The sequence below is a fragment of the Canis lupus genome, chromosome 17 (assembly GCF_048164855.1).
Source record: "Canis lupus baileyi chromosome 17, mCanLup2.hap1, whole genome shotgun sequence".
In the NCBI taxonomy this organism is placed as follows: Eukaryota; Metazoa; Chordata; class Mammalia; order Carnivora; family Canidae; genus Canis; species Canis lupus.
Window position 1 is genome coordinate 33,191,415 of NC_132854.1, and position 16,471 is coordinate 33,207,885.

At 37.0% G+C, this 16,471-nt stretch overlaps 1 protein-coding gene across 7 annotated transcripts in view; it reads left to right on the top strand.

Moving 5' to 3' along the window:
• Window positions 1-16,471, top strand: part of KLF12 (KLF transcription factor 12) — a 590,400-nt gene that overhangs the window by 27,686 nt on the left and 546,243 nt on the right. For 6 of the 7 annotated variants that reach the window (XR_012009964.1, XR_012009965.1, XM_072782791.1 and 3 more), the window contains exon 2: window positions 2,731-2,971. The exons of the other annotated variant lie outside the window; for it this stretch is intronic. The gene's annotated coding sequence lies outside the window, so the exon portion shown is untranslated. The remainder of the gene's footprint in view (window positions 1-2,730; window positions 2,972-16,471) is intronic. 7 annotated transcript variants of the gene reach the window in all.

A 16,471-nucleotide genomic window follows, 5' to 3' on the forward strand; every position in this document is an offset into this window, starting at 1 on the left:
CCCAGTTGTTCTCCCAGTTGTTGGTAATAGAAAGTTATTTCACTGAAGTGACATAATACAGATCATTGGAATGCCTCTTTTTGAAAGTTGCCTTCTATCACAGAAAATAATTTCTCAGCATATTATTTATTAACTTTTTAGAATGATTTAGAGAACTAATTCATATAAGACTGAGAAAGTAGAGGGAAGAAAATAAAAAGAAGTGTGGAGGAGCTGGAGAACCAGACTTAAGATACCAGATAGAAATATCATCTACTTTTCAGGGGCACCTGGGTGGCTTAGTCAGTTGAGCATCCAACTCTTGATTTCCCCTCAAGTCGTGATCTGGTCAGAGATGCAAGCACCTCAAAGGGCTCCCTCCTCAGGGGGAAGGCACCTACCTCTCCGCCAGCTTGTGCACACACACACTCTCAAAAAAAAAAAAATCATAAAAAATCATCTAATTTTATTTTTCTTTTTTTTAAGATTTTATTTATTTATTTGAGAGAGAGAGAGAGTTTGTGTGTGTGTGCATGAGCAGGGGGAGGGGTAGAAGGAGAGGAAAAAGCAGTCTCCACGCTGAGCCCTTCCAGGGCCCCAGGATCATGACTTGAACTGAAGGCAGACACTTAACCGACTGAGCCACCCAGGCACCCCAGTCATCTATTTTTCATATTGCATCATATCTGCCCTGTGAAGATTGAATAAAGATTGCAAGACTAGGAGAAAAATACAAATCACTAGAAAAGTCAAGAAATAAAAATGTGCTGAACAACTATTATACCCTATAAAACTTATCTCATTTAATCTCCATACAAACCCTATAAGGGATTATTATCATCATACCACTGAGCAAACTGAGACTCAAACAAGTAGACTAAACTTCTTAAGGCATTATGTGTGGCAGAACCAAAATTCAAATCCAGACCTGTCCAAGATCAAAGACCTTGCTTTCTCCCCAGTACCAAGATGTCTTTGCAAAGTACAAAGTGCAAGCAGCAAAGGAAATAGAAAAATACAAGTCATCCATTCAACAGTCAATTAAGAAAAAATTATTTTTTATAATATTGAAATTAGGTTAAGATAAACATCAAGGTATCTTGAAACTATAGAACAAACATAAGAAATAACAAAAAATATACAAGACCTAGATGTGGTAAACTACAAAACTTGGCTAAAAGACTTTAAATGAGGCTTAAATTATGGAAAGACAGGATTACACACATTTCAATTCTTGTTCAAAATAATCTAGACAGTGCATTCAGACATCCAAAGACAATGGATTTTATTAACTTGATCATGACATTACAATTTATATACAGGGAAAAAAATGTCCAAAAACAGACAAGAAAATTTTGAGAAAACAGTAATAAAAAGGAACCTGCTCAATTAGATTTTAAATAGAAAGTACAACGATTAAAACAGTGTTATTGTAGTTATGCAAGAAAAAGTCAAGAGGGTAAGGCAAACAAAATGAAAGTTCCACATATATTTAACTCTAATCATCATAAGAATTAATAATTTATATAAATTGTATCAAAAAGAACCACTTCCTGTCAGAAAAAAAATAAGATTCAATAAACAATTTGAATTAACTGATTAAGCTATGAAAGAATGAAGAGTAGCCCTGTTAGAATAAAGGTCAGGGCCCATGAATTCCGTGATTAGCCCCTCCTCCCCCAAAGTTTTCCCATCTCCTCAGAGTAAAGGATTTATGGTGACCTTGAAAGACCTGTGTAACATGGCCCATATTTTCTTCCCCTTCAATCATTTTGCCTCAAACACATTGGCCGCCTTGCCTGTCCTCAAACCATACACAAAAGTTCCAAATACAAGATTCTTGCATTTGTGGTTCTCTTTGCCTGGAACACTTCTCCTCAAGATATGCATGTGGCTCCCTCTTCAACTCTTGTCAGATCTTTGCTCAGATATCACCTTCTCTGTAATGCCTTCCCTTACTTCTCTGGAATTATAAAGGTTCTAAGAAAGAAAGTATAGGTGAATACTTACATAACCTGTGCGTGTGAACAGACTCCTCAGCAAGACTCACAGTTACTGACTTATAAATTTTACTACATTAAAAATTTAAAACATCTGCTTCTCCCAAATTTGACAAATAGAATAAAATGGCAAGCAAAAAGTGGAAGAAATATATGGGCAACACATGCAAACAGTGATTAATTTCTCTCCTAGAAAAACCTATTACATATGAGAAAAATGCCAATATAAAAACAGGCAAAGGAATAGAAAACAAAATGCTCACACACACATAAAAACAAATTACCAGCATATATTAAAACAATTTTTAACCTCATTGATAAGAAAATAAGCAAAAATTAAAATAATGAGACACCAAATTAGCAAAGATAAAAAGAATGACAATATACAACACTGGCAAGAGTAAGAAGAAAGAAATGGTTTATTTGTGACACAGCCAGTAGATACATAAATAAATATAATCTATCCAAAGAATTCGTTGGCAACATGAATAAAAAAATATTTAAAATATGCTTACCTTTTGACCCAGCAATTTCACTTCTAGAAATTGGTCATAAGGAAATAATTAGGGACAGGTGGAAAGATTTAACTACAAAGATATAATAAAATGGTAATATGCAACTTTAGAGGGAATAAAGAATATAAGAGGAGGCACTGCAATCTTTTTTCCTTGTTGATGGGGACAGAGAAAGGGGATAGCTGAACTGATTATATGTAAATAAGCCTTAGGTCTTTTTTTTTTTTTTTTTAAAGAACCATCTGGAAGTGGCAGCTGTATTGCATCTTCACTAAAGCTGGAAGAGGAAGTAGTGGGCTTAAGCTTCCACAGAGGGATTTAGGTTAAATATAAGAAAGTATTTCCTTACAAGAAGATTTGTAAACATTGGTCTGAGTAAAGAAGGAGGTGGTATAATCACATTCCCTGGAGGACTTCACCACAGAAGAGATATTTGTCAAATTAAGATGACTTTTGGTGCATGCCCACAAGAAGCAGGTTTGTTGTTGAAGTTCATACTCAGTCTTCTATTCTTAATTATACTTTAATGTTTGATCAGTCTATTGTGCTTTATGTGGTATGGATTCATATTTGGGTAACTGTCACCACATCTTGTTAAAATAATACTTCGAATTAGTCTTTATCACCAACATGAAATAGATTTCTTAGAATTAGGGTACTCTGTTCACCCCACCAGCTGCCACGCATTACATAATCCTAGTAATATTTGAAATCCTTTGGGTGACCTTCACTTTTCCCCTCCCCCTAAAAATCTGTAAGTCTGAAATTAATTTATCAATCTTCTGAAAGGCCAAAGGTATTCCAAGTTCACTTTTCAGTTACAGTGGGAGTAGGTTTTCTAGTTCACATAACTCATCTAGGTTTATTATTGTCATTATAGTATTTTTATTGAGCTCTGATCACTAAGATTATAGCAATTATCAGATACAATTCTATTAGAATATAACAAAATTGGACACAGCCATTGCAAAGATCTGATATAAAGGGGAAATTTCACAAATGTGGAAGAAAAAGATCTGTACATGATCAAGAAAAAAGCTGGATATCAAAACTACGTTACAGGAATAGATTAACATTAAGTCAACTCTAATCATTTTTCAAGGCAGTACAGATACATTTACCAAAGAAAAAATGAGCCTAAGGAGAAAAGAATATGAATTGCTTATATGGAAAGTAGAAGGGATATTACTGTATTATTTACACCTTAAAGAATCATATGTTCATATTTAATAAACTTCACATTTTCTCATTTTTCAAACAAACAAAATCTGACATCATTTCTCCAGTTGCATCGTAGATATATGCCTCCAAGTAAGGAACTCTATAATGACTACCTAATGATTATTTCTATGTTTAGATATTTACAAGCAGAAAAGAAAAAACTAAAATGAACACTATTTGCAAGAATGCAAGTAGAGCACACCCCTTCCAAAAGGGAAAGGAAGTCTGCCTTCATGGTTTCCCAGACTTACTGATCCAGTTTACTTCATTTATTTTAAGGCAAGATGTAGTTCTTCCTTGAGTCCTAACATTTACTATCCTTTTTTTTTTTTTTTTTAAGATTTTGTTTATTATTTGAGAGCACAAGCAGGAGAAGAGGCAGAGACAGAGGGAGAAGCAGACTCCCTGCTGAGCAGGGAGCCCTATTCTGGGCCAGATCCCAGGACCCTGAGACCATGACCTGAGCTGAAGTCAGACACTTAACTGAGCCACCCAGGCACCCCTACTATATTTTTTTAAAATTCACTTTTGCTTTTATTCGTTGGCCTAAAACCTGGTTTATCTTGCTCAGAAATCTGGGTACCTGGCAATACAGGATATTTTCTGTCTACACATCAAATCCTTCTCTTGGCTTCAGGAAAATTTTGCTCTTCAAATTGCCTGAATTCAATCTGATAATATTCTTGGGTCACTCACTCTCCCTTCTAGACACACAGCCTCATTCTAAATATTTATGATTGAATTTTTTCAAAATACTCTAACTTCCAGCCTCCCAATTGGATGAAGAATCCATTCTATATTCTCTAGCTCTATATTCTCACATTGTCTAAATACCCCACAGGGTTCTGGCTATGTCCCATCCTGCGTCAGTGTTATCACCTGACTCTCATCCTCCTTTCCAGAATTTCATACTGAATCTTCACAATCTTTTTTTTTTTTTTTAATTTTTTATTTATGATAGTCACACAGAGAGAGAGAGAGAGAGGCAGAGACACAGGCAGAGGGAGAAGCAGGCTCCATGCACCGGGAGCCCGACGTGGGATTCGATCCCGAGTCTCCAGGATTGCGCCCTGGGCCAAAGGCAGGCGCCAAACCGCTGCGCCACCCAGGGATCCCAAATCTTCACAATCTTTTCTTCTGGCCCTTGTGCATAGCCATATTTCCTTCTCAAATACTTTAATATGACAGGTATCATACATACAACTTATAACATTTAAGCTGGATGCTGTAGGTTCTCAATCCAATTATTTTTAAGATTTGCTACACTGTCCTCCCAACTTGTTTAACTTTACCCTTCAGTGACATTCCAAAAGAGTGGCCAACGGCAGGAATTTTCATCAAAGAAACATGAAAGAAGTCTTAACTTTATCCTACGTGAACATTTAGCCATTATATAAATACTTACTAAATTGAGTATCCATCTACAAATCAGCTGTTAAATTGGCAATAATATAAAAAAGTCCTAGATTAGATAGGAATTTGATGAGAATGATTATAAGTCAAAGTTAAATAACACAATACACTAATTTTCTTTATGACCCTGATTTTTATTTGTGTTGAACATATATGCATCCGAAAAATAAATACATATAAAACTACATTTCCAGATTCCTTTATGGCTAAGGCTGGTCAAAGAATACAGTTCTGGTCAATAAGATGTAAATGAAATTGCTTAGAGGTTATTCCAGAAAAGCTCTTTTAAAGGAACTAACTTGGGGATCCCTGGATGGCTCAGTGGTTTGGTGCCTGCCTTTGGCCCAGGGCGGGATCCTGGGATCGACTCCTGCGTTGGGCTCCCTGCATGGAGCCAGTTTCTCCCTCTGCCTGTGTCTCTGCCTCTCTTTCTGTGTGTGTGTCTATCATGAATAAATAAATCTTTTTAAAAAAAATAAATAAAGGAACTATCTTCCCTGGCATGAGTTCTTTGCTCCTTGCTCTTCACTCTTCTTCATGGCCAGAGGCTGGTTGCCATGCCCATGGGGGCAAGAGTCATCTTGCAATAATGTGGAAGAGAGCATATATTCTGAGGCAAAGTTAGGAGCCTAGATCCTGGGTAACACCATGCATACCATACCTGGCCTGCTTATCTCCAGATTTCTTTCACATGAGGAGAAAAATTAACTTTTTATGTAACTGTTTTTTAGGTTCCTATGGTTAGCAGTCTAATAAATCTTTAACCAATATAGTTGGCAAAAAATGTGATATGAAATTTTAAACAAAGATATTTCAGGATGTCTGGTCATTATTGAGAAAGTGACTTTCCTTTGGAATAAAAATGAAACTATTACTATAAATGCAATTCATTAATTATTTTTTCTCAAGGGCTCTTCTGCTTCACAAGCGTTTACTCTCTGTGATATAAACATACAAAGTGATCCTACTATCTTTTTACTTTCTTACTGTCTTTTGGTTGTAAATTTGCATAGGGCGGAAGAGAAAATGGAATGATAAGCAGCTTCGGGGCAATGTTCAAAGCTGACTTTCAGTTTTTGCTAAAGCTTTAATATAATTTCTATTGCTACTTTTTCTTATCAATGTGTTGGCTTGAAACAACAGAAAGTTACTGTAAGTAACCCAAGAAAAATAGGAATTTTACTAGATTGATAGGCAGGTAGGTAGTTCACAGAATAGGCAGGAAAACTGAATACAATGCAGTTCTGATCCTAAATACCAGAGTTGGGTCAAATTTTTCATGTCAAGGGCACAGTCCCTCATAAGACTCCTACTACTTCAGACACCAGTCACAAGCTCCATGGTTTCCAGACCACTCACACTTCTCACCGGTTGGCACCTATTCAAAAGTTCCCACTGCTCCCGCAGGTTTAGTAATTTGCTAGAACAACTCATACAACTCAGGAAAGCATTTACTTATAAATACAGTTTTTTTAGAAAGGATGCAAATCAGGACCAGCCAAATGAATAGATGGGAAGAACCCCAATATGCAGTTTCCACATCCTCAGGACACTTCATACTCCCAATCCATCTCATTAACATAAACTATCACATGTGGTCTGAAGAGCCCACCATGAATGACAAAGACACTCCCCACACTCAGGAAATTCCAAGGGTTTAGAGGCTCCCCCCTAGTATCCAGGACAAAGATCTGCCAAATTCTACTTATACAACACATAGAAACCAGATCTCTCCCCTGGAATGGCTTAGGAGACAACTGCCACTTTTGTAAACTTCCCAGGAACTCTCCACCAACACTGAGGCAACCAGAACCATCCACAGCAGACACCAGCAGTGCTGATGTGACCCTCATGATGACTGGGTACTATCTAGTCCCTTGCATCACTACTGCTAGATTCAAAACTCCTCAACTTGAACATTTCATTATCCAGATTCAGGTTATATGCACACACCCTACCTCACAGAGAAATAGGAACATTAATCCCATGTGTCTTCTGAAATGGAAGTAAGTATACTGCCTCAAATAGTGGAGAATTTCCCTAACTTAGGATCTTGAGTCCCTAGGCAGCAAAAATATGAAAAATATCCCTATACTCCACCTCTTTCACTAATTAAAACCTATATATACCCTTCTTCACCCCAAAATCTTCTTCTGTAAAATATAATAGCATCTCTTATATAATTAAAACACCCTCTTCGAGAATCCCTGGGTGGCTCAGCGGTTTGGCACCTGCTTTTGGCCCGGGGCATGAACCTGGAGTCCCGGGATCAAGTCCCACATCAGGCTCCCTGCATGGAGCCTGCTTCTCCCTCTGCCTGTGTCTCTGCCTCTCTCTCTCTGTGTCTTTCATGAATAAATAAATAAATAAAATCTTAAAAAAAAAAAAGAAACTGATTTAAAAAATAAATAAATAAAAAATAAAACACCCTCTTCTACTCTAATAACAAGGAGACCATCCAAAGTCCATTATGCACAAATCCAATTATGTGTCTGAGACCTTTGGGGAGTATCCACTCCTTCTCCAGTGTTGTCTCCATCCCATATAGATATTGTTCAGCCTCTGAACTAAACACCCCCTGTGTATAATAGTGGGTGCAAATGGCCAGGAATTAAAAGGTAAATTTATTAAATACATAAATAGAAGAAGAGGGAGTAGGAAGGAGAGACAAAGCAAGTAAGATCATATGAAAGTGAATACAGTTTTTGTTTATGTGAAATCACGAGGACAAATACACCCCTCCATTATCCATTCCACATTCTCTCTGCCATCAGCCAGCACAAAAGCTCGTTGAGTAACTTTACCTCTAGGACAATACAGACCTTTGTTCTTAAGAGGTCTGAGTCCTGGATGATCCTGCTGTACAAGACTGAAGTCATCTTTAACCTTTTTTTTTTTTTTTTTTACATTTCTTACTGCTAAAAATGGTGATACAAAGATCTTTACCTCAACTCTCAGCTTAGCTGATTCTGTCCATATTCCTTGCTGCGTGTGCATTGTAAAATAACAATTCCATTTTTCTTTCAGTGTCAGGATGAACCACTCCAGACAGCACCATCATCTCTCTTTTTAATTATTCAACTCATGGTCAGCCAGTTGCTGTCTCAGCTTCCAACTCAAAAGAACCCTTGTTTTTGTTTTCTTTTTAAATTTTTTTCATCATGATAAATGTACTTTTTAATTCCCATCCCATATCTCTACCATCCACCTACCACTGTCCCTCTGGTAACTACGTCTTTTTCTCTATAGTTAAGAGTCTATGTCTTGGTTTGTCTCTCTCTCTCTTTTTTTTCTTTGCTTAGTGTTTTCCTTCATGAATTCCACATATGAGTGAAATCAAATGGTATTTGTCTTTCTCTGACTTATTTTACTTAGCATTATATTCCCTAGCTCTACCCATGTTGTTACAAATGTCAAGATTTCATTCTTTTTTATGGTAGAGTAATGTGTTTGTGTGTGTGTATATACCACCTCTTCTCTATCCATTCATCTACTGATGGACACTTGGGCTGTTTCCATAGTTTAGCTATTGTAAATAATGCTGCAATAAACATAGGGGCACATGTATCCCTCTGAATTAGCGTTTTTGTGTTTTTTGGGTAAATACCCAGTAGTTCAATTACTAGATTCTAGGGTAATTCTATTTTTCATTTTTTGAGGAACCTCCATGTTATTTTCCACAAATGGCTGCACCACTTTGCATTCCCACCAACAGTGCAAGAGGGTTCCTTTTTCTCCACATCCTCTACACTTGTTGTTTTTTTGTGTTTTTTATTTTAGCCACTCTGACAGGTATGAAGTGACAATTCATTGTAGTTTTGAAAAAGAACCCTTGTTATGATGCCTAGTGGATACACTCATCCCTTGCTTACTAAATCCTCTAAGCCAAAAGTATTTGAGGTTAGCACAAATTCCTAGAGCACATTTTGAAGTATAATCTTCAGAAGCACCAAACCAATCATTCCTTCTCCCTCAGATTCATTTATTCTATGAGATAAATGGCTCCATATATTACTCTTCTGAGCAGGCATTCCAATCTATCAAAGGGCATCTCCCAGCTGCACAAAAAGGGGGACTTTCATAGGTCACCCAGCTATTCTGTAAGTAAGCTGTTTTAGGATGATTGGCCATAGGACAAAACCAATAATCCCATGAGCAGCAGCACATCACCTGAGTTCATTCACTAAAAATCAGTTGTGTCGCTCAAGAGGTTGAACAAAATATTTTGATGAAGTTAAAGGTCCACAATCAATGATGCTTTCAGAAGTATAATAGGCAGGAAAAGCAAATCCACATCCTGGAGGTTTTTTTCAGTAGGAACAGATACTTGATGGATAACATCCAAAGAAATCAACCTGTGAGAAGTTCTATGCAGGTCCCAGCCCCTTTGCTCAGAGTAGACTAATTCTACTGGAAAATTGAGCCCTCAGCAATGGTGGGAGTAAAATAAGCTTAATGTGGAGAAGTCCCAAGTTTTGGTATATTAGTTTCTGTGGCTGCCATAACAAATTATCTATCACGAATTTGGTTGTTTAAAACAACAGAAATTTGATCTCTTACAGTTCAGAAACCAGATGTCAGAAATTAAAGTGTCAAGTAGGGCCTGTTTTTTCTCTGGGAGAAAAATCCAGGAGAGTATCTTTCTTTGCTTCTTCCAGATTCTGGTGACTCCAGGTGTTCCTTGGCTTGCAGCCACATACCTTCAATCTCTGCCTCCATCTAGGTCCCACTCAGATAATTCAGGATGATCTCATCTCAAGAAACTTAATTACATCTGCAAAGGCCTTTATTCAAATAAGGTCATATTCACAGGTTCTGGGTGTTAGGATAAGGACATATCTTTTGCAGGACACCATTCAACCCACTATGTATTATTATTCAACCATAATAATTTTTATTGTCATCACTACTATCACCACTGCTATGTCCTTTATGAGATCATTAAGTAGGCACTGAGTGGAATAGAAGAGGAAGCTAGAAAGCATCTTGACCCTCCATAGACTTTTGATGAGTATCTAAATGGTTACTAATATTTTCCCATTCTGGGTTCATCCCATGTGATTTATTCACATACCTCTACAAAAATAGTCTTTTTATTGTCAAATTTCTGATTATCTGCTCAAGCTATTAACCTGGTTTGTGTTATTCTTTTTTTTCTTGGCAGCCCTCTTCTATTTATGTTTTTTTCCAGTTTTATTGAGATACACTTGACATATAACATTGTATTGGTTTAAGGTGTACAACATAATGATTCGATATACACGTATTTTGTAAAATGATTGCCACAGGTGTACCTCCTTACATAGTTACCATTTTTTTCTTGTGATGAGAACTTTTAAAATCTACTATCAGCAATTTTCAAATATACAATGCATATTGTTAACTATAGTCACCATGCTGTACATTACATCCTCACAAGTTATTTATAACTGGAAGTTTGTACCTTTCCACCACCTTCACTCATTTTTCCTACCTGCTATGGTTTGTGTTCTTACTCAATCCATGACTTGTTTCAGGCAAATTACACAAGATACACCTCCCTTTAATACTACCACTGTTTTAAGTGACACAATCAGGTAGCGTAAGTCCACTTAATGCTACTCCCAGGAAATCAGGAAGCAGCAAATGGTGGTGATGGTGGTGGAGAGGGCAAATGGTGGTAGTATAAACCAGGGCATCTGTCTGTCTATTATCTATCTATCTATCTATCTATCTATCTATCTATCATGTATGTATGTATGTATGTATCTAATCTTTTCAAGCCACTAACTAGTCATGGAAACCCTTCCATGTGTCTGTTCCTGTGGTACTGAGAGAGGGCAGTGGTACAACAGGAAGACCTGGGGAAGATAAGCATCCTCCTTGTGCAATTTAACTCTGCATTCAAGACTAACTTCAGTCTATTCCTGTACACAGGCATACTTCAGAGATCCTGTGGGTTTGGTTCCAGACCATGACAATAAGCAAATACAGAATAATGCGACTCAATTAATTTTTGGTTTCTCAGTACATATAAAATTATGTTTATATTATACTGCAGTCTTTTAAGTGTGCAATAGCATTATGTCTAAAAAACAGTGCACATACTTTAATTTAAAAACGCCTATTGATAAAAAATGCTAACCATGATCTGAGCTTTCAGTCATAATTTTTTGCTATTGGAAGGTCTTGCCTTGATTTTAATGGCTGCTGACAAATCAGGGTGGTGGCTGCTGAGGGCTGCAGTGGCTATGGCAATTTCTTAAAATAAGATAACAATGAAGTTTGCCTCATTGATTGATACTTTCTTTTATAAACCATTTCTCTGTAGCGTGTGATGCTATTTGATTGCATTTTACCCACAGTAGAACTTCTTTAAAAATTGGAGTCAATCCTCTCAAGCCCTTCTACTATTTTATCAACTAAGTTTATGTAATATTCTAATCTTTGTTGCTATTGCAACAATCTTCAAAACATCTTCACCAGGAGTAGATACCATCTTAAGAAACCACTTTCTTTGCTCATCCATAAGAAGCAACTCCTCATCCTTTAAAGTTTTATCACAAGATTGCAGCAATTCCGTCCCATCTTCAGGCTCCCCTTCTAATTCTAGTTTTCTTGTTATTTCCACCATATCTGCAGCTACTTCTATCACTGAAATCTTGAACCTTCAATTTGTAAAAAAAAATGTAATAGGTGTGAAGCTCAACAAAATGAAGCATAATAAAATGAGGTATACCTATATATATTCCACTTGATGGAGAGTTGCTGGTTATGCCTCACTTTATGATTTGGTGGATAAGTTAATGGCCAGTTCATAATGGGCAACCCATTTCACGAGATCAGGCATTTGGTCTATACCAAGTTCTGGTAAGAATTTAAGGGTTGTTTCTCAAAATAAGACTAGTTACTTGCTGAAGAGGTCATAGCTTTTATTAGAAGACAATATTAGAGGCTTTAACTGTGAATTTACTACTGAGGTTCCACAAAGCACCCCAATCTGCCATGAACTGTTTAAGCCTCATTGGATCTGCTGGGTCATATGAGCTGGCTGGTAGAGCTCATTGCACCACAGCCTGGACTGATTGCCAGGGGCTGTATTGATTTGAGTTAGTAAGGAGACAACATCTGGAATAGCAGCTGCACTTGGAGGCATCACCTAATTAAGCTTATGATAATCCACTCTCATTCTCCAAGACCCATCTGTCTTCCCCATCAGCCTAATTGGAGACTTAAATGGAGCTGTGATAGAAATGACCACTCCCTATCTTTCCAGTTGTTGATGGCAGCATTAATCTCTGGGATTCCACAGGAATGTATTATTGCTCTTCCTTTACTCTTTTAGTGAAGAAGATGAGATCCAGGACTCCATCCCTGGTCCTTCCACTCATAATAACTCTTATTCATGACACAGAAGCAAATGTGAGTAGTGGACCAGTTGCAGGATATCTTCTCCCAGAAATCACCCAGGAAATGGAGGAGAAATAAGATGATGTGTCCTCAGGTCTCACTGTGTCTATGATGTGATGGACTTAGGTCAAGAATCCACTTCTCACCTGACCACCATAAGCTTCCACTCTGACTGTCTAACCACAGTGCCATTCTTCTTTGCCTGGAATGTGATTTTTAAGAGCTATTATCCCAAAACAAGGGAAAGGTCTACTTCTATTCCTTTCTTCAGAATATACTTAAAGCAGAAAATGATTACAGGCCTGGAAATAGGGAAAATGACTATTGTCTTCCTTTTGGTGAGTTCTATCAATAGATATGGAGTTCTGATGCAAATTTATTAGGAACTCTGTGAGTTGCTCATACATTTCAGATCTATAGACTCCATGATCAATAAGCCTATGTGAAATACCCATGTGTCTCTATTAGAGAAAGCACATCACCTACCCTCTGGAGGTTAAGTGCCTGCCTTGGCTTCTGCACCTGCCCTCCTCCACTGGAGGATTTTCCCATCTCTGTTATAATCAGGCATAGCATTTCCATATCAGTGTTTCTGTCAACATTATTCCCAACCTACAAGAAAAAACACAATCACATTTTATAAAGATAACACTGGTTCTCCATTTGAAATATTTCTCAAAGCCTTAATAAGGACAGGCTTTTCTGTACCTATTTAAGGAAACACAGGAAGAAGGTAAGATTCATATTCTAACGCGGTTTTTTGATTCCGTTCTTTATCTTACAGCTAATCACTTGTGGCATCTTAACTTTCTTTAGCATTATAACCATTCAGTAAGATTCCTGTCACTCAGGTCACCTAAGAATTAAAACTATGTTGCCTTCTCAGTGAATTCTGATAACTGTGCCTATGTAAAAACAAAAACAAAACAAACACAAACACAAAAGCAAGCAAACAAAAACCACTAGCTTAAACTCTATTTTTTCACTCTTTGGTTGAGCTCGTTCAGAAGTTAGTCCTACATATTTTCCCCATATATATTATCATAGAAAATGGTAAATACATGTATTTTATTGTAACCTACTACTAAGGTAGACATCACAACTAAAATCTAACTCTCGTTATCAGTTTGAAATGAAAATGGGGCAAATAGGCTTAGAACCTGAAGAGAACTGGCTCAAGAAAGGGAAGAATAGCACATAAGATAAAAGAATCTGCTTAAACTACTTTGGTTGCATCCACTGGCAGGAGAAGCTTAGAGAATTTGGAGTTTGTGGATTTTCCAAGGCCTCTGAATCCTCTCATAAGTCTTATTTCAATATTCATGGTCTTACTCTGTCCCATTTAATAATTCAACTTCCCTAGACAAGACCTAGGACCAGGCGTGTTAAATAGCATGGTGGCCAAATCTTTTCATTTGTTTCTTGGGACCTCAGCTCTGCAGATAGGAGTCAAAAGTTTCTACTAAAATCATCAGATAGAGTCGCTGGGTTTAAATTTGTTTTGCGAATTTAATATTTAAATTTGTCAGTCCCTTTTTTTAAAGCCACCTCATGCAGCTAAAAACACCTTGAATTCCTTCATGCTGTCAGGCAACTGCAGCAAGTTGATAACCCAAAGCCTTGCCTTCAGAGTGCACTTGATTCCAAGCGATTGCAAGAAAACAAACTCTTTCACCACTGCTTGCCCCAAGCTGTCACCTTTCTATCACTGCCACATACTGCATTTTCAGCTCCTTTAGCCCCAATTATGCCAGGAAACGAGCCCAGATTTCCTTGTTTTCCCTCAGGTCTGGTGCATATAATCTACTCCTGGAACCAAGTTCCATTCCAGTCAAGGCTCTTCATTGCTCAGAATACAAATATCTATTTGTTAATACTTGATGTTTTGTTCCTTTGTCACTTCCTCTTAAATTTTTCTTTGTTTTTGTTTTTGTTTTACATTTAATGTTCCAGGAAAGCTAGCATGCTTCAACACAATCTTGTTTGACTAGTTTGGGCAAATGAAATCTCCTGTCACACTCTATTAAATGCTGAAGCCAAAGTACTTTTTATTTTGAGATTTTTAAAAAATTTTCTGCCTCCGTTTTGAACAGACCTGCCTATATATTGCAGAAATTGAGTCTACAAGCAGATAAAATTTTTGATGTGGAGATAATATTCTTCTATTTTGTATATTTTCTAATTTTGTATTTTTACCAGGAAAACACATTTCAGAGTAGGATTTTTTTTATAATGATAATTGATATTATTCTGTTAAACTCTAGGTCTGTTCTCTGCTATTTTAATGCAGATTGATCTAAACTGATTAACTTCTTTTGTATTTTAAAATTTAGTTTGCTTTGCTCCCATTACCTACTTTTTTTTTTTCAAATGTATTGACTACAAATCTTGTGCTTGCTTTTGCTCTTTAATTTGTTTTTCTTGGTGTATGTTATTAAGACCAATTGACACACATATCCCAATATTTTTATCTTTCCAAACATTCCCAATGCATTTAGAATTAGTATCTATTTTCAGTAACTTCATTATCCTTCCTAATCACAGGATATATTTCTTCACTCTTTTTCTGTTTGAAACCCAATTTTATTACTTAGTCCCTCTCCTATAATTAATTTACTCTAGTTGAATTGTTGCTATATTTCACCTGAGAAAGAGCAGCATATCTCTGGTGGTCCAAGTTATCTCTTACCAGAGCACTCAGTGTGGAACCTTGGTGTTATCGAGTTAATTTATTTACAAACACTTTGAAGATCCTAATGTATGAAGTACATCACATACAGTACTCTAGAGGGGTTGTAGGAGAAATGGTTTCCATTTTTAATATATTTATAAATTCATGAGAAAAATGCTCAGAAGTAAAACCAATTATTATTTAGAATGTCAATCAGCCCAAAATGACATTGTTTATTCATACCATGATTCAGTGAATTTTAATCAATGCCTACTATGTGCCAGTCACTGGACTGGTTCTAGGAATACAGTAAAACCATGGTACTGGGCCACATGGCCTTGGAAATATATCCTGGAAGACTGATCAAAAATAAGCAGAAATTGGGGTGCCTACGTGGCTGAGTCATTTAAGCCTCCAACCCTTGATCTCGGCTCATGTCATGATCTCAGATCTTGTGATCAAGCCCCATTTCAGGCTCCATGCTCAGCATGGACTCTGCTTGAGATTCTCTCTTTCCCTCTCCCTCTCACCCTCCCCCTGATCATGCTTCCTAAATAAATAAATAAATAAATAAATAAATAAATAAATAAATAACAAAGTTCTTTAAAAAAGAAAATGAACAGAAATTATAAGTATGAGCACAACCAAGACCAAGCATTGAATGGGGCTCAGATATCCCAGGGCTCAGAAAAGGCTTCCTTGACTTAATTATGTTTACACTAAAAAGATTAATAATGTTGGGTAGGCAAAAAGAAAGGTGTAGAAAACAAGGACTGTTGGGTATTGAGTAAAGGAATACTTAAAGTAGTGTAGGAAAGACCTTTGGAAAGAGATAATCCCTGAGAGGATATGTAATTTGATCTAGAAAAACAATATTTAAGGCACTAGCTGTGTTCTCTATAAGACATTCTGTGTGCTAAGAAGGACACGAAGGGATTGGAAATGACTGAAGAGCCCATTCCAAGTGGAAGGAACAGCTTAGCAAAGAATGGAAGGCAAAACTGTAAGGGTGGGTGGGATGGATGGCAAAGGGGATGCCAGTGAGTAACACAAAATGAAGTCACACAGAGATGAGGAAGGTATTAAAGAAGCTTTAATATCCAAGGAAGTATGTTCTAGATGATAAGTATAAAATGAGAATAAGTGAAATTAGAAGCTAGAAGGAGAATCCTTGGAGCAATGTGAGTATTATTGCCTGGATTAGGCTAGTGTGGCAGATGCTGTTGGTGGCCTGCCCAAAACCCTTTGGCATCCCCAATCCTGTTTCCATACACACCACCTGC